Source organism: Leptonychotes weddellii, chromosome 11, assembly GCF_054177405.1.
Source record: "Leptonychotes weddellii isolate Sample4059 chromosome 11, ASM5417740v2, whole genome shotgun sequence".
NCBI lineage: Eukaryota > Metazoa > Chordata > Mammalia > Carnivora > Phocidae > Leptonychotes > Leptonychotes weddellii.
The window spans coordinates 26,371,464-26,390,336 of NC_138379.1; the positions used below are offsets into that span (position 1 = coordinate 26,371,464).

General features: G+C 34.2%; 1 non-coding gene across 1 annotated transcript; it reads left to right on the top strand.

Moving 5' to 3' along the window:
- Positions 1-17,574: 17,574 nt before the first annotated feature.
- LOC115938469 (U6 spliceosomal RNA) lies at positions 17,575-17,681 on the top strand. The gene has a single exon (XR_004073572.1). It is a non-coding gene; the product is annotated as a U6 spliceosomal RNA (small nuclear RNA).
- Positions 17,682-18,873: the final 1,192 nt, after the last annotated feature.

Below are 18,873 nucleotides of genomic sequence, written 5' to 3' on the forward strand. Positions count from 1 at the left end.
CTTGGAACTGCTTTCATTGTGTCCCAAAGACTTCGGGTTGTTGTATTTTCATTTATCTCCATGTATTCTTTTATTTCCTCTTTGATTTCTTCATTGACCCATTGGCTGTTTAGTAGCCTGTTGTTTAGCCTCTATATGTTTGTCATTTTTCCTTTTCTTCCCCCTTGTGATTGATTTCTAGCTTCATACTATTATGGTTGGAAAAGATGAATTATGTGATTACATTCTTAAATTTATTGAGACTTGTTTTGTAGTCCAACATGTGATCTATCCTGGAGAATGTTGGAATTCTACTTTTTTATTAATTAACTATGTTGATTCCCCTTCCTTCCTTCCTTTTAGATATCAAACACTGAGTACTTAATTTCTTTCCTTTGTTCTTATGCCCATGGTTGTCATTGGCCTAAACTTATGGTTAGTCTGGCTGTTGATAAGATAGCACCATACCAGGCTGGAACTATACAGCTTCCAGAAAAAAAGTTTCTCAACAGGGAGCTTGGGGAAACAGGGGATGATGCTCATTTCTCTAAGATGTATAGGATCATCTGGAGTACTTTATCAGTCTACTCATATCTTGCTGAGACTCCGATGCACACAGGTCAGGATGAGTAGTAACTCCACTCTCCCTGCCATTGCTATTAAGAAAAACTGCTACTTTTGAAGCACTGTTACTAATGGATTTACATGTGATTTCTCAGCTGTGTGGATTCTGAGAGATGGGATGAAAGGAAGGGGTAAGATATTAAGGTTTGTTGCTCTAAAGATACTCCTTTAATGCTAAGGAGAGTGTAATTGTATTCTTATAGCATGATTCCCTTGTGAGACCTCAGTAAAGCCAGAGAATATGATAAAATGAAGATGACACCTGAAAGCCAAAGAGACTATATCTAGAATAAAAGAAAGTGAGGGGCACCTGGGTGGTTCAGTTGGTTAAGCATCCAACTCTTGATTTCAGCCAGGTTCTAAGCTCAGGTTCTAAACTCAGGTTCATCCAACTCTTGGTTCATCTCACAATTCTAAGATCAGCCCCATGTTGGGCCCCATACTGAGTATGGAACCTGCTTAAGATTCTGTCTTCTCCCTCTGCCCTTGCCCCTGCTTGTGGACTCACTCTCTCTCTCTCTCTCAATCAATCAATCAATCAATCAATCAATAAATAAATAAATAAATATATGTGAGTGAGTGAGTGAGTGAGTCTCCAAGATATTTGGAAACAAAGAAGTCTACTTAAGCTTTAATGATAAACCCCCTCTGATTTAAGTTATTTCTGACCCAGCGCCAACCTTCTTCTGTAACCTGCTGTTTCTTCCAGGCTTGCACTTGTGCTCTGAGCTCCTATAATGCTAAGGCTGGCTTCCTGCCCCTTCCATGCCTATCCTAACTTTTGAACTTGCATGGAAATCTGCACTTGAGGGAAAAATCCACATCAGAAAATCAATCAGGCATACCATGTTTTGTCTTCTACAAAATGAAACCATCTTCACCTGTAAATCATTTAGCAGAAAATTGCTCTTTCCAGACAAACACAATTTCATCTACAATCACAGATATTTTTATTAGGAGAATTAATATTCAACACCTCTTAAATCATTGGAAAAGAAGACTCTACTAATGTTTATCTGGGTCAAATGAATACTACAAATTGTTATTAATATGTGACAAAAGTTGATTTTTATAAAGAAACAGGAGGTTTTTTGCAATTTGACTTGTAGAATGCAAGGTTAGTGCAAAGATCCAGAGTTCCACTAGAAATTTTACAATGGCATCATTCTCATCCCTAGGTCTTTTTGATGTTAACAAGTTAACACTGTCAGCCATTTTGAATCAGGAGCATTGAGGTTATGATTCACTGAGCCCTTTCAGCTTTGACCTCAAAACCTTCAACCTACTTCTGACCCACTTTGCCTATAGAAGCTATATACATTTGCTAAGGGTAATTAATAAAGTTAACACTTTTGCTCCTCTTTTTCCAGTGTGAGGTCCTTGCTCAATGCAGCTGCTGTCAAATGTCCTAAAGACCTTTTTCTCAAAGTAAAGTTTTGTTTATATGCCTCCTCTGACATACATGAGGGGTTTTTGCTGGAGACAGAAATGTTTTAAAAAATTAGGTAAACCAAAAAGTAGGATATAATTTGGTTCCAAGTTCATTCTGACTTTGTCATTCCAAAATGACATTGTAAGTATTTGGAAATGGAGACTTGTTCCTATTTTAGCTAAATTGTGGGGATTTTATTTTATTTTTTAAAATAATAATAATGCATACTTCACATTTATATGACATTTATATTAGTTCATTGACACAACTAGATTTCCCAATTAGAAATTTCTAATAAACTATCAAATGTTTTTTCTGTCTTTCATATGCTTTCAACTTAATAGATTCAAGAAGATATTTTTCTATAACAAATATTTACAAATTTGGATAACGTTTGGGGAAATGTTGCAAAAGTAAATTTTCATGGATAAATGGTGTCCATGAATGGTGGATGTTAAACCTTTTAAAAAATTCAGGCCAGTGACTCACTGATTCCCAATACTCCTTCTTTATTTGCCTATATAACTTTATTCAAGCAGTTCATTTTTGAAGAACACCTGTAGCCCCACTCAGCTTCTTCCATCCTTGAAGACTCAGTTCAAATTCCACCATTTTAAAATTGCATAAAATTCCATCTTACTACCTAAACTCACAGCACAGTTGTTTTATTGTCTGAGCTATTCTATATATCTTTAGTATTTAAATCACAAACTTGGACTGAGATTGATTTAAGGTTTGAGCCTAAGTTCTTTCACTGACTTTTTTTTTTTTTTTTAAGATTTTATGTATTTATTTAACAGAAAGAGAGTGAGAGAGCACAAGCAGGGGGAGCAGCAGAAGGAGAGGGAGAAGCAGTCTCCCCACTTAGGAGGGAGCCTGATGAGGAGCTTGATCCCAGGAGCTCGGGATCATGACCTGAGCTCCAGGCAGATGCTTAACTGACTGAGCCACCCAGGCACCAGTCTTTCACTCACTTCTACATGAACTTAGACTTTTAAACCCTCTTTTCCCTCTTCTGCAAAATGGTGGTAGTAATACTTATTTGAGGATAAATGTGATGATGTAGATAAAGGATTTAGCACAATCTTTGGGCCATAGAAAGTAATAAATGTCACCTTAACATCATGACTGATAGTATGATTTTACCATAGTTGGAATAATATATGGGCATGTCTTTTTAGTATTCAAACTAAGATTCCAAGATCTCTATCTTGTTTGCAGGAGATTGTCTTTTATTTCTTAGCACACCTCTACCCTTAGTTAAACAGTTTTTACAATATGCATATCCATTTTAAAGAGGAGAGTTTCCAATTTCACTGGGAGTTCTGCCTGGAATGTGCCCTTCCCTGGTATTAGAGAATAGTGATAGTTTCCCTCAGTCAGTCATGAGGCCCACCAGTTCCCACCAGTGATATTTAAAATATCTTGAAGACAGAAGCTCACCTTGTAACATTTTTAGCAAGTAGTATTAATTAACTTTATACTTGTAATTTTAGCTTTCTTCCCAGCCAGTATAGAATAAATACGATATCCCCACAATTCCCCATTACCTCACAGATAGTAGTTGTGCGGTAAGTATTTTCTTTTCATGATTAGCCTGCAAACAAGGCCTTTCTTCACTTTTACCTTTTCATCTCTTCCAGTCCCTCCTATCCAGTGAAATTGTTAATAATTAATGAAATATCCAAAGCCAGGATTCAGAGGACAGTAGCCTAGGGGCTTGGATAAAGTCATATTAGTCATATTGCAGAGGAGAAATACCATATTGCAGAGAAGAAAGCCCAATTCACAATTGGGCTTCTTTCCAATATGACTCAGCTTCTATTTTATTTATTGATTCTGAGTTACGATGAGAAATACAACTTTTAAGGATAAAGTGATAGTATATGTTTTTCTTTTAGCCCCAGTATTAGACCTCACAGGTAAATTCTATTTTCCACTGTGATATGAAGACAACAGAATCCATGCTCACATATCATTGATAGTGGGCAAAGTCCTTGCTAGTCTAATGTTAGTTGTCAGAGATAAAGTTCCAATTAGAAAACAAACACATTAAAAAGAAGCATATGAGAATTTTTGTTGAATTAAACTGCCATTCAGTTGCTACCAAAAGATATTTAAAATACTATTAAAAAAATCACCTAGTTAGATTTTACTTAGAAGTAGGGAGAGGGAGAGAGAGTTAAAACAGACAGTTTGGCAGCCTGCTATTTTTTCCTATAAAGTCATAAAGCTTAATTCAAAAATTTTCTGGAATTTATAGTGCCAGAGGCTAAGCTAAAAATAATTTTCCCTCATTAGATCTTGTAGTTTAACCTCTGAAGTAGAAGGTTTGTGACAGCTACATCAAGACTCCAACTCACAAAAGCACTATTCAAAAAGGAAAAGAATAAAGAGAAACTGTTGCTATTAAATGACCCATAGAGAATCCAGGAGACAAAGAAAACTATTTCTGTAACTTTCTGGGACCAAGCAAAGGGTTGCTGGGCTGTAGCAGGTGGATCACTTCTGTCAGCTCTAAAGGTATCATGTGCTAAATGAGCATGAAATTTTATCTGGGAGCAAAGCCTTGGAAGTTAAACTTGACTAGACAATGACAGGAATCTCAGGAGAAAAAAAAATAAGAGGGTTTGTTCAGTAACCCCAGTGAAAATTAATAATCAGTAATTGTCTTCCTATCTCCTTTACCAAACACTGAACAAAGATTTTGTATTGTGCCTGTGGAATGGAGAAAAACAAAGCCAAAAAGATGAACTCCCATCTACGCTTGAAATCTGGGACTAAGGTTGAGAGATGGATTTAATTCTTGAAATAAAGACTGCTAAATTTTAATATTATTTTTCTTTTAATAGCCCAACTTTACTTCATGATCCAACAAAGTAAAGTGCTTATTATGTTATTCTAGTCTCCCATTTTTATTGGATAACATATTCTAATATTCTTTGTGATCTGCTCAGTCATGTTTGTGATCATGTCACTAATAGAGGAAGAGAAGAGGACCAATTTATCAGTTGAACAGGTGAACAGAGCCACTTTGAGTAATGTAGAATAAAATACTTTAATGGGAAAAAAAAGACTGTAATAGGGATTAGACCATCTACAATTGTGGGAGTTGTGTTTTTGTTTTTGTTTTTGTTTTTATTCTAAGGAACTTACCTTTATGTCTGGTGGGAAGCTAAAGATGCCACAGATCCACTTAATCAGTTGTTGGAAAGAAAACCTGGACATAAAATTGGGGAGAGTGAGGACAAATTTGAACCCATGAGGATAAATTGGAACTAGCATCTGCCTCTCAATATTTTCAGCCTTAATGATGTGGGCAACTTGCAAAACACATTGGCACCCTTGCATCTGGCCCAGGACCCAGAAAAACTGAAATAGAAACATAATGGAAGCTAGAGGAGCTGTGGGTCCTGAACCTGTCTCACACCAACAAGGTGATCCAGCAGATTAATAAAGATGCATGGCATCTCCATGAGCTCATGACCTAATATCTCTGTTCAGAGAAAAATGACTGCTGCTTTCCTTCTGCCTTCTAAATATGCAAATTTCTCGTACAGCCAGCCCTAACCTAGAACAATACAGGCCAAGATTCTAGGAGACCTAATTCTAGTTTAGTTATGTGGATACCGTTAAAAAACCACTATTACCCATATTTATTCACTACCATGTTTTCCAGGCACTGTACCAATTTTTATTGCATTTATATTTTACATTAAAATAGTCCTATGAGAAAGTATTTCACCCGTGAGAAATCTGATGTTAAATAGGTCAGTGAACTTTTCTAAAACCTCTAGAACCTGGGAGAAATCAGATTTAAGACCAAGTATTTTGACTTCAGGTAATGATTAATCCTTAGATTTTTCCTTTATTTACATTATACTATCTACAGCTGAATACTTTTTACACCATCAGGGTTCCAGGAAGAAGCACATGGTGTAGCCCAGCCTGGGTTATTCAACAGAGCTCAATAAGGGAATTATTTAAAAAGGTTTGTCAGCACGGATTAAGAAAAAAAAAAAAGTGAATTCCCCAGTACTAGCAACTTCCTGACTACTGGCAGAAAGTCATTGCAATCCCTAAATCTGAAAATGGAAGGAAAGGAAACAGTTACTACTACCGGAAGTAGGTAGCTCTATGAAAAGTGCTACCAAACAGGAGCTGAGCCTTTGATAAAAGGAAAAATCCAACTTGTGGTGCTTAGAAAGAAGGGAACAGAGAGAATAAATACCCCAACTTTACTTTCAGCCTCCTTTCTTGTTCTCTCCATTTACTGACTTCTGTTCATATGACTCAACCAACTCATGGAAACTGATGAGCTAAGGAGTCTTTTTATACAATCAACAGAAGAAAAGAAGTCAGTATCTTGGGGGACAGAGCAGGATAAAGAAGGCTGGATGGAGACTGATCCACAGGAACAAATGGAAAATATCTATCCTATACTAATTATTCCAAGAGTAAAGGATTGGTAACGATTTTAGGAAAACATTTTGCTTTTATACAGACTCATACACATACACTAAAACATTTTTTTCAAGGTAATGCCTAAACTTTTATTTTTTTTGGTAATGCCTAAATTTTCTTAATTACTATCTAATAAACATTTCTATAGTGTTCATCATGGACCATTTTTCAAATTCTGGGTGTATTGTAGAATGAGCTGGTTTAAAAAAAAAAAAAACAGAAAACAAAAACAAAACAGAAATAAAACCACAAGGCCAAACTCATGCCAAACCATCAGCTTCTAGTGGGTGAGCTGGCAAGGGATGTGTGAAGGTTGACAGGCAGAGATGCAATCCCTGGACCCACGAGGAGATCATCAAAGCATTTGCTGCTTTAATAAAACATCAAAGGCTGCTGCATGCTGTAGGGTATTTCTGAGACTAAAACTAAGGTGAACTACAAATGCTTCACAGCAGAAAATAGGGGAGTCAATATTTTCCGAATCTTTGGATTCTTTCTGGTGAAACTTTCCCACTCATTTTCTAAGTATCCAATTCCAGGTTTTCTACAATGTAGAATGATCTACTCTAAGGCCTGGGAGTTCAGATTTTTTTATCTGTTTCTTGGGAAGTATTTGCCAAGTATTTAACCAGGCTCTCAACAATACCTTGCCAATGCCTCTGGTGAGTTGGCCTTACAAAGTAGCCAGAGGAGGAAGAGACAGCATCTTTCTTCTTACCGTTAAAGCTGAAGCTTAGGCTCTAATCCCTCAATGAAGTGATTGTTATCAAGAGCATGTGTACTCTACTTCCATCTTAAAATAGTATCTCTGTCAGATTTTAACCCAGTTACACAACACATACTCATGAGGATACTGAAGTGTCCAGGTCCATGGCCGGGGTCCACGTTCAGCATTTATTGTCTGTAATATTTGGTGAAAATTGCTGAACTTCTTCAAACTCCTGTTTGTCACCTGTAAAATAAGAAAAATATTGTTGCTCAATTGGCTTTCTGGTGAGGAATAATTAAATAACATGTATAGAACACATCACATATCAGAGGGCAGACAGTTAAAATGGGAGCTGCCAGGAGAGTCTAGGAAGATGGTAGCTTGACTTTTTTTAAGATTCCCTCTCCCGCCAATGCAAAACGAATTAATAAGTATCTTTTCTGAGTTGAGCAGCTGCTAAGGTCAGCAGGAAAGCCAGGCCTGAAGATAGAAAAGGGTCCTCGGGTCTGTTAGGTCCAGGAAGGAAAAAAAAAAAAAAACTGACAGAGCCTGGGAATCAGCAGTGAAGTACAAAGATCAGAATATGAAAATTACTGAGAAGAGGTAGCCTGAGGAGATTCATGTATCCAGATGGGAAGGGTAAGTCTGACTTCAATGACTAGTCTCAGAAGACCCTACAGGTTCCCTTATTTATTGATGTTGACCTCTTTACATATAGGCCTTCTTTGCTTGTAACAAAAACCCTGCTTCCTTTAAATGTCACTGTAACTCCTTCTGCCAAATTCTATAATCATTCTGGCTTTTCTTTTGTTTGGTCAGAAATCTGACAGTTTTTTTTGTGTGTGGCATTCCTCATTGCAACAGGCAATAAACCTGGCTTCATTGATCTATCGGTTTCTGCAGGTGGTCTTTGGCTTACTAGGCTAAGACAAATGTCAGAGATGTCTAGCTTTCTCCTGGTGCCTCAGTAGAGACTGTCAACTTGTAATGCAGAGGGTTAGATAATGTCTCATCTCCTACAATTTATAGAACTTTTGCTCTGCAATTTATCCCAGAAACTCTAAGTCTCAGAGAGTGGTCAAAAAAACTAACATGACTTGGGGCGCCTGGGTGGCTCAGTCGTTAAGCGTCTGCCTTCAGCTCAGGTCATGATCCCAGGGTCCTGGGATCAAGCCCCACATTGGGCTCCCTGCTCCTTGGGAAGCCTGCTTCTTCCTCTCCCACTCCCCCTGCTTGTGTTCCCTCTCTCGCTGTTATCTCTCATTGTCAAATAAATAAAATCTTTAAAAAAAAAAAAACTAACATTACTTGTGGTAGAAAGTAGAAAATGGTGTGCCCCTAGAAAATCAGACATAATACAGAACACAGGCAATACATTAAGGAAATAAAGCAGCAATCTAATAATATACTCATTTAATAAGAGTTTATTTGAAATCAAAACCATTTTATAAATTAAATAATATTAAAACTAAGAGTCAGCAAATAAACTAAGAATTATGGACACTGATGAGACCAAAATTAGCCTCCTAGAAAATCACATATTTAAAAAAGTCAAAATATAGAGTAAAACTATAGAAAAATGGAAGTAAAGAAAAGATAGGGGCGCCTAGGTGGCTCAGTCGTTAAGCGTCTGCCTTCGGCTCAGGTCATGATCCTAGGGTCCTGGGATAGAGCCCCACATCAGGCTCCCTGCTCCACAGGAAGCCTGCTTCTCCCTCTCCCACTCCCACTCCCCCGCTTGTGTTCCCTCTCTCGTTGTGTCTTTCTCTCTGTCAAATAAATAAAATCTAAAAAAAAAAAATGATATGGGACCGGAGGATAGGTTCAGAAGTCCTTGCAGATGTATTTCAGATGGGAAACATGAATAGATGAAAGACAGGAAAAAATAAACCACTAATAAAGGAAATTTTCTTCTCTTGAGAAAGACTTGAGGCTTTAGATTACAAATAATCACTAACTTTCTGGAAACACTGGATAAAAAATGTCCTTGCCTGGGCATATTCTGATAACATTGCTAAATTCCAAGGATAAGTTTATTTTTTTTAAGTATATACATTTCCAGACTTAGAGAACAGGTTTCTTAGTAAATAAAAATAATCAGATCAATTACATTCTTCTCTTCCACAGTCTTGGAAGTTAATGACATTGTAATAACACCCGCAGACTACAGAGCAGCAAGGATACAATCCAATAATTGCACATCAAGCCAACCTATAATTTATCTATTAGAGTGATTGAAAGACATTAGAGGTACTGCAAGAATGAGAGAATGTATCACTAACATTTCCAGTCTGAGGATTCCTTGAGATAAAGCTTTAGTAAAAGAAAAAGAAATTAAAACAGTGATCTCTAGATAGGAGGAGTCTAAAAAAGAGAGGAAACAGTGATGAAAATAAATCTTATAATGCATAGTTAAATATAAAAAGATGCTGAAGAGTGATTGTGGCTGTGTAATTTAGGTGTTAAATAAGCAATCTTAACATAGCAGAACACACTGTAGGGAAATCCTCACAATAGCCTAAAAGTAAAAGTTACTAGCATGTTCTAGGAATTTGGGACTGAGATTGGGGAGATGAGGTAAAAGAAAAGTATCCAAAACCTTTATATGAAAGGTGTGAAGAAGTGAAAAGTTGTTTTAAAAGTTTCATTTTGGGGACAGGGCAGTGCAGAATTAGAGAGTATTTAGTTCAATGAAATGATTGAGATATTTCTTTGTATAATAGAATAGAACCACATGTGTGATTATCAAATGTGGTAACATGGGTAAACAATAGTAGAATGAAAAAAATGTAATAAAATTTCCACATTGACTAGGGCAAAGAGGACAATCCATAGTAACTTATTCTGACCAGAAAAATTAAGGAGAATTGGAAAAAAAGAAAACAACAAAATAAAATGCATAATAAATATAATTTAAGGTAGAAGAAATAAGCTGAAATGTGTTTGTTTATACAGTGAATGTGATTGAAGCAAATTCTCCTATCATAAGTGGGAGACTGTTGAGTGGGTTAAAAAAAATAAACACAAAGATCAAAAAAACGGTTACATGCTATCCCCCAAAGCTTACTACAACTGTTAAAAATATATATATATATATATAAAACCACATTTGATTACACACTGGTCTGCTAAAAGAGACCCCCAAATCCAAACAAAAATATAAACAGAAAAAGCATCATAAAGATTAGTTAAAAATCTAAGTTTAACAGCATAAAAAAGTGACAGGGGACGAATAAAGAGTACTACATAATAAAGCACAATTTACTAGGGAGGGATTGTACTGCTATTAATGTATGTATCAAACATCATAGCAACTAAGTCTATAATACAAAACTAATAGAATTCAAGAAGAAATTGATAAAATTAACATGATGTAGGTTTTAAATATCTTTCAGAACACATTGATCTAATAAAAACAATTGGTAAAAAATGTATTTATTTTACATATTTTGATGAGTAGATATAACTTGAAACATTTGTAAAAAATGATCATGTATTGGTCACCAATAACATGCAGAATGTGTTAAAAAGCAGATTGTGCAGGCTACAGTTTCTGATCTTAATAAAATGGAAAGTAATAAAATTTTAACAAAAACAGTTACTCTTTAGAATATAAGAAACACACTCTTAAATGTCATTGAATCAAAAATAAAATCAAAGCAAATTATAAACTATCTTGAAACTAATAAAAAGTGCATGCTTCATAAAAAAAGTCATATGAAAAGGTGAAATTTGTCATCCAAGAAAATTTATAACTGTAAATGCTTACATTATTAAATATGAAAGTCTAAAAATAAATGACTTTAGTGCTCTCTTAAGAAACTAGAAAATGACATCATTATAAACCAGAGTTAAATAAAAATAATTAATTGTTAGAAATAAAATCTGAAATTAATGAAATGCAAAATTCTGTGTCTTCATTATGGAGGCTACTCATCTTCTTTCAACTGTATGCTGTTTTTGTAGAATCTGACCTTGTTGGAGAGTCTTAAGAAGGAAGTTAGGGGCAACTTTAATTCATTGAGTGTTGGCAAACCATTTGGATCTAAGAGATGTTATGACATTAATGGACTGAATTTTTTTTCTTGCATTTATAATGTTTATCAGACAGAACTATAGGCTAAGATGTTATACTGCAGAGTTAGCTACATTCTGTGTATGATAACAGAATTAATATGAGCTTCTAGCTCAAACTACGTAATGCAAAACATAAGTAGGCCTTTCTAGATTAGTTGATCCAAATTTTGTTCTTCCTATCTAATATTTTGAGAAGCCTTCAGGGCTACATGGGAGAACTGTGAGAGGTTTTATGCTTGATGAATTCATGTGATGTGTGTGTGTGTTGGGGGTTGGCTTTCAACTTTAGCAAATGTGCCTAGAAACTCAGACTTAGCAAGCATGTGTAGCACTAAGATGATAATATAATTGCTTTAATTAATAGACAAGGAGGAATGGAAGCCCTTAGTAAAAGTGAATACCTAGAGCTGAGGAAGAAAAACTCAATGAAATTATTAAATACCCAAAGTAGACTTTGGGTCTACTTTGCCTACAAGACTGTCTCTGGGAATCCTATTTTCTCAGGACTTAATAGAGGATATTAAGGAAAGTTAATGAACTATATTTCCTCATAAAAGACAGTAAATAATCCTTTATTTTCTTATTTCCTTTTTTTTTAAAAAAGAAAACAGTTGGTATTAACAGTCATTTTTGATGATGTCATTTTTTGCTGTTCTTCTTTCTTTTAAATTATTTCCCAAAGAAACAACTTTTAATTTATCTGTTCGTCTCATTATTATTGTTATCTAACATGTTAACTTCTGTTATTAATGTGTCTTTATAATGCTTGTCTTTGGTTTATTTTGTTTTTGTTGGATGTTTATTTTAATTTTCTCATTCTTATTGTTTAAGGTTTTGCAATTCATTTGAGTATGTCTTGCTATTTGCTGTATATTCTACAATACATCATTTTCATTAACATTATTATCTAAAATTTTAGAAATTTTGGCTTACATTTTAATTTCCAAATGGAAAAGATTTCTTTTTATTTTGCTATTTTTCCTAGTTTTACTACATTGTGACCAGACAATATTTTGGTATCATTTTTTTCTTTATAAAAGGTAATGATATTTTCTTTGTGTTATTATATGCTAACTTTTTATAGATTTTTATTACGGTGTTTTGTAAGCAGATCTGTTTTCTATTTATTGAAGGTATACATTTTCATAAATACCCATCTTAGACCCTCCTTATTGATTATGTTGTTATCTCCTCTATAGCCTTATTTACTTATTTATTTGACTGACTTGAACAATAAAGGTATGTTAAAATCTCCTCAGGATAGTGTGTTTCTATTTTTCCTTTCATGTCCTGTAATTTTCCTCTGTGACTTTTATCCTGTATGAACTGCTGTGTTATTTAGCGCATAGATATTCATAACTCTTTTATGTATAATTTCATTGTGAATTGTAACCTTGAATGTTAGAAGGTATATGTTTGATTTGAAATTTGAAACTTGAAATTTGCTTTTTGTTTGAAATGTACCTTAAATATCTAGATAGTTGCCCCTTTTTTTTTGCTTTCATGTATTGGTCTGCATTTGCCCATCTCTTTTATTTTATCTTTTGAATCGTTTTACTTTAGGCTTTTATATACAGCTAAGCTTCAGCTTTGTTTTATGAGCCAATTGGAAACTCATTTTCAAATAGGTATAATGCAGTCATTTGGAGGTTCTCTCTTATTTTTGTCAGATAACTTTATGATACACTTACTGTGAATTGGATTATAGTTACTCTGTATCTTTGTGCGATCTGTTTCACTGCTATTTTTGTTGGCTTTTTAATTTTCTTTATTTTTTGGCATTTAGAAAGGATTATATTTTTGTTCTAGATATTATTTTTTATCAATAATTTTATACTATTCCTTAATTCCCTTTTACCTTACTTCAGTTTCTACTATTCAGTTTGTCAATTTTTAATTGTATCATTAGACTTTCACCTTTCCCTATGAAAAATTCCAAATTCTTATTCTAGTTTCTCTTTTCTATCTCCTTTTTCCACCCACTTTTAGTGGTGTTATTTCTAATTTGTCAGAGCATGTAAGATCTGTACACTATTCTTCCAGCTATCTTTATTCTGTTTTTGGTCTTACTATACAAATAAATATATTCAGTTCTTAAAAATTTTGCTCATTTTCCTAAAAATCTATTGATTTAATGAAAGTTATTTTTAGTGGATTCCATATGAAAGGCTTGTAGGTATAATTTCTCCATAAGTTTCCTATATTTGTGCATGTTAGATCAGTTTTATTGTAGTCTTAATAATTGAAGGACATTCGGCTGAGTATAAAACAATTGTCTCATAATGTTCCTTGGGGTTCTTAAAAATGGTGCTCCACTGTTGTCTTGCTCTAACATATAGATAACTTAAGGTTACAGTAGACTTTAAAGTTATATGTTTTATGTCAATTTTATCTCAATGAAGTTTGGAGAAAAAACAAAACAGAAATTCAGGTTGGTATCAGACTTTTCAACATCACCACACAGAGCAAGACAACAGAAGTGTACTATGTTTGATTTGATACACATATTGCAATATGATTACCACTTTACTGTTATCTAACAACTACATCAGATCATATAATTACCATTTCTATTTTATGGTGAGAACATTTAAAATCTTAGCAATTTTCAAGTTCTTAGTATGGTATCATTATATGGTATCTATATTTTATATGTATTATATGAAATATGGAATGATATATAATCCATCATTTATACACCCACAAACACACATACACACATACAATCTCTTTATCCATTTATCTATTGACAGGCACTTAGATTGTTTCCATATATTGGAAATAATGCTGCAAAAACACAGAAGTGCAGATGTCTCTTTGATGACCTGTTTTTAGTTTCCTTTGGATATATACCCAGAAGTGGGATTGCTGGATCATAAGGTAGTTTTCTTTTTAATTTTTTGAGTAAACTCCAGACTGTTTTTCGTAGTGGCTATGCTAATTTATATTCCCAATAGGGCACAAGGACTCCTTTTTTTCCCCACATCCTTACCAACACTTGTTATTTGCTTTTTGATGATAGCCATTCTAACATGTATGAGGTGACATCTCATTTTGTTTGGCATTTCACTGAGGATTAATGATGTTGAGCATCTTTTCATCTACCTCTTGGCCATTTGTATGTCTATTACTCAGTTCCTCTGCTCATTTTTAATCAGATTGCTTGTTTTCTGCATGAGTCTTTATGTATTTTTTATATTAACCCCCTATCAAATATATGGTTTGCAAATATTTTGTCCCATTCTGTAGGTTGGCTTTTCATTTTGTTGATGCTTTCCTTTGCTGAACAGAATCTTTTTAGTTTGATGTAGCCCCATTTACTTATCTCTGCTTTGTTGCTTGTACTTTTGATGTCATATCCAAAAAAATCATTATCAACACCCGTGACGAGCTTTTCCCCACGTTTTCTACTCAAAGTTTTACATTTTCAGATCTTACATTTAAATCTTTGATCCATTTCAAGTTATTTTTTGTGAATTGTATAAAACAGAGGTCCAATTTCATTTTTCTACATGTGTTTATCTAGTTTCCCCAACATTTGTTGGAGAGACTTTCCTTTCCCCATTAAGTATTCTTGGCTCTCTTACCAAATATTATGTGACTACATATGCAGGGTTTTATTTCTGGGCTCTTTTCTGTTCTTTCCTATATGTCTATTTTTTTCTGCCAGTATCATATTGTTGTGATTGTTATAGCTTTGTAGTATAGGTTGAAATCTGTCGGAATTTTGATAGGGATTGCACTGAATCTACAGATAGCTTTGGGTAGTATGGACATTTTAACTATATTCATTCTTCTGATCCATAAACAAAGAATATCTTCACATTTGTTTGCATCTTCTTCAGTTTCCCTCATCAGAATTGAAGTTTTAGTATAGAAATCTTTTACCTCCATGGTTAAATTCATTCCTAAGTATTTTAGAGTTTTGATGCTATTCTGAATGAGACTATTTCTTTTCAGATAGTTCATTGCTTGGAAGTACAACTGATTTTTGTATGTTGATATTATATCCTGCAGCTTTACTGAATTTGTTGATTAGTTTTAACAGTTCTTTGGTTGAGCCTGTAGGATTTTTTTCTCTATAAGATCATGTCATCTAGAAATACACACACTTTTACTTCTTCTCTTGATTTGGATGCCTTTTCTTTGTTTATGTTGCCTGATTGGTCCAGGTAGGACTTCCAGTACTATGTTGAATAGGACTGGTGACAGTGGGCACTCTTGACTTGTTCCTGATCTTCAAAGAAAAGGTTTTAGCCTTTCACTGTTAAGTATGGTGTTAGCCCTAGGCTTGTCATATACTGCTAAGGTAGTAGCAAGAAGGGTAGTGACCAAAAGGGTCAGATTTTACATAAATTTGGAAGATTAAGCTCACAGGTCTTACTGGTAGACTTCGGTTTGAGGTGTACAAGAAAGGAAGAAAAAAAAAAAAAGAGGGAAGGATAATTCCAAGCTACTTTGGCTGTGCCTGTAGGAGAATGAAGTTGCCATTTACTGAGCTAGGGAAGTATGAATAGAGCAGGTGTAAGTTCAGAAACGGGTAGTTTGGTTTTGTTGTTGTTAGGTTTAAACATCCACATGTACATGCCAGTTAAGCAGTTGGATATAAGATCCTGAGATTTGGGGGAAAGATCAGGAATGGAGATGGAAATTTGATAGTTTTCTTGGCTGAACAATGGAAGTGAGATGAGTGTTATTTATTATCTCACTTAATAAATCCCTGAAGTAGGATAATACTGTTTCTATTTTTTTCAATATTTGGACCCAAAACTCATTTTGGAAAATACTCCTTAAGGGAAAAGCTCATTCCTTTTGGTTTTGTATCTCCATCTTCTAAATAGAACCAATTTCTATTAAACATATCTTGAAATAATAAATACATAGAAAAACTTTGAGTCTACTGACTTAGTAACATCAGTAAATTTTTTTAAAGATTTTATTTATTTATTTGACAGAGAGAGACAAAGCAAGAGAAGGAACACGAGCAGGGGGAAGGGGAGAAGGAGAAGCAGGCTTCCTGCCAAGCAGGGAGCCCAATGGATGCAGGGCTTGATCCCAGGACCCTGGGATCATGACCTGAGCCCAAGGCAGACTCTTAACGACTGAGCCACCCAGGCACCCCAACATCAGTAATTTTTTTAAAACTGAAAAAATTCTCCAATATTTAGGTGACATGAGAGATGCAAAGATGCATCAATAGCAGATCCTAACTTTAAGATATTTGTATCATCCCACCATTCATATGACATGAATTTCATTCCATGGTTGTATGATGGGATGAATAACTTATTAATCAGGCAGAAATGGACAATATTCTTTTAGCACATATACAGAGGTTTGTGTTTCTCCTTATTCTTTCAGTCATGGATAAGAGATTCAACTTAATGGACCCTAGGATATTTTATTAACGATTAAACACAACAAAATGATTGAAGTAATATATTGTATTGTAGTATAGGTTGAAATCTGTCGGAATTTTGTCAAAGGAATATGCATTCACAGAAGCTTATGTAGCCCAAGACTCTCCCACTTTGTAATCACTTTCAAGTTACCTCTCTCTTACCCCTGCATTCTTTTCACCATCATAACAACCCAAATCCATTAATAAACATAGCATTATGGTTAAGAGAATAAACTGAATCAAACCACTTGGCTTCGAACCCTTAGCCTGATTAAATAGTAATTTGTTCATTTGTGACATGAGGATAGTTATAGTAATTACCTAATGATATTGGTAGGAACACCAGTGAGAAAATACTCATAAAATATACTGTCATATACATGATAATTAGTATATATTATACTAATTATAGTATTGGTATAAATTTTTTCTTTAAAAAATAAAATTTAATTTTACCTACGTGGAAGTTTATTTTCTCTTTTTACCTAGTTCAAATTATTTACTACATTAATAATGCTTTAAGAATATACCATTTAGGGGTTTACACTTCAAACAACTGAGTATTATGTCACAAAGTAATTTATAGGAAGAATATCAGGTACTTCACAAAATCAACAGAAGTCTTTGTGAACCGGTGTGGAAATGGGCATGAATCAAGGAAGGACAGGCTATTGAGAAGTCTGCCAAGATAAGGTCACAGAAAGAGTTTAAGAATGCCATCACTGAACATTTATGAATGGACAATTGCATCTTTATGTCATTTTTCCAGAATTTAAAGTCCTTGAATTTATATATAACATATATCTATATTCTATATCACTGGTTCTCAGATTTGGCTGAACAGTGGAATCACCTGGATGCGGGTTGTGTTAAAAATACTGATGTCTTGTGCTCACGTCAACATTGCATATACTAAAATTGGAATGATACAGGAAAGATTAGCATGGCTCCTGTGCAAGGATGACATGCAAATTCATGAAGTGTTAAAAAAAGAAAACAAACAAAAATACTGATGTCTAGGTCTGATTCTCAGAGCTTCTAATTTTATTGGTATAGAGTACAGCCTGGATAATGGGATTGTTTTAAAGCTCCCTAGGTGATTCTAACATGCAGCAAAATTTTATATTTACTGGTTCAAGTGGTATGGCCCACTTGCTGAAGAAACAGATGAAATTCTCGAAAGACTCCTACATATATTATATGTTAGTTAATTGGTTAATTATTTTTCACAAATAATTCATGTTTTTAGAAAGTTTTAAAATAAAATAAGTATCTTGTGAAAGTTACCCATAATCTCCTATCCAAAGATAATTTCTATAAATATTTTCATTTATCTTTTCAGATGGTTCACTTTGTATATGAGATGTGTGTGTGTGTAATTTCATATGTTCTTATGTCCTTTGGTTCATAGTTGAAGTTTCATGGCTGCTCTCTCTCCAGAAGATAATTTTTCTTTGTTGAATTGTGCCTGCCAAAGAGAAGGCCTCCAAAGGTTAAGGATTAATTCAACTAGTGAACTGTGAATATTGGTAAATTGACATTTCAAAGGGCAATGACATTCTATGATGCTCTAAACTCACTATCTCAGTGAATTAATATTTGAGTGTTTGAAAATATCAATTTCCCTTATGCAAAGCCACATAAGAATTAACTGATTTTCTTCATTTGACTCTTCCCTAGTCTTTACCTTTACTTTAGACATCCTTTGCCTACATGAATTTTCCTCTTCCTTAACAAATGAAAAATGAAAAGTCATTTGAAAACTGGTGCTTATTGGATTTGTTTAATGAACTCTTTTCTAAACTTAAAAAAGCAGATATATACTTTATAATTTATAACTTCATAAATTATAATTTAAAGTACTTCATAATTTATTTAAAAATAATTTAAGTTCTATAATTTTTATTTATTTATTTTTATTTATTTTTATTTATTTATTTATTTTTTATTATTCTGTTATGTTAATCACCATACAGTATATCATTGGTTTTTGATGTAGTGTTCCATGATTCATTGTTTGCGTATAACACCCAGTGCTCCATACAGTACATGCCCTCTTTAATACCCATCACCAGGCTAACCCATCCCCCCACACCCCTCCCCTCTAGAACCCTCAGTTTGTTTCTCAGAGTCCATAGTCTCTCATGGTTCGTCTCCCCCTCCGATTTACCCCCCTTCATTCTCCCC